The sequence below is a fragment of the Sinocyclocheilus anshuiensis genome, unplaced genomic scaffold, assembly GCF_001515605.1.
Source record: "Sinocyclocheilus anshuiensis isolate Anshui unplaced genomic scaffold, SAMN03320099.WGS_v1.1 C32215761, whole genome shotgun sequence".
In the NCBI taxonomy this organism is placed as follows: domain Eukaryota; kingdom Metazoa; phylum Chordata; class Actinopteri; order Cypriniformes; family Cyprinidae; genus Sinocyclocheilus; species Sinocyclocheilus anshuiensis.
Window position 1 is genome coordinate 1 of NW_015612987.1, and position 778 is coordinate 778.

Sequence of the window (778 nt, forward strand, 5' to 3'; positions counted from 1 at the left end):
ACAAAGTCTCTGTTGGCGGAGCCATTATTGCTACATGAGTTGAGAAAGAGTAAAAGTGTCGTCCCCTTGTTTCCTTTCATCCGCTCTGCAGATAAACACAGGTGGACTGCTGCATGAAGTGCAAACATCTGTAACGGGGGGCGGGGGAAAAAGAGACAAAACTAGCGTTTGTTCCACAGCTAAACAACAGCTTTACATAGAGTACGGGCATTTAAATGAAGGTGAATTCATTACTTTACTACAATTAGTAATACGCAAATAAAAATAATAATTAATTATTAAAATCGTAATAATATTGACCTGACATAGAAATTTAGATGCACACAAAGCTGAACGTACCATCTTATTGTTTTACGCGGCGTTACTTCAATGCTGGTGGATGTGCCCGCTTGAAGCGAGCTCCGGTCATCCTGCTTGGACTCCAGGGTCCTTTTTCTTTTCGGGAAGAAGTCTGGTGGAAATCAATATTATAAGCCGTTAGACATGTTTGCTTGCATTTCACATTTAATATTGAGCCATTAAAACAGTTTCCACTGTTTTCATCTAGTTTCAAGGCATTTAGCCTACCTGTAATTTGGGGCGTGCTGTTTCTGGGGATCTCTGGGAAGAGTGACCGTTTTCGTCTGTTTCTGAGGACTGAAGAACGAGCTGGTCTTGAGTTGAGTGCACCAGAGAGGTTCTCCTGGTTAAGTTCGCTGGGTCGACTCGGGACGTCCGCGGATTCTTGAACTAGCGGACCCCTGGAGACCCCATGTAACCCGCAGTCAACAGTGCTGGA

At 44.0% G+C, this 778-nt stretch overlaps 1 long non-coding RNA gene across 1 annotated transcript; it reads right to left on the reverse strand.

Moving 5' to 3' along the window:
* Positions 1 to 13: 13 nt before the first annotated feature.
* Positions 14 to 772, reverse strand: LOC107682451 (uncharacterized). The gene is made up of 3 exons (XR_001633490.1): positions 568 to 772; positions 340 to 451; positions 14 to 128 (listed from the first exon to the last, which is right to left on the reverse strand). It is a non-coding gene; the product is annotated as an uncharacterized LOC107682451 (long non-coding RNA).
* Positions 773 to 778: the final 6 nt, after the last annotated feature.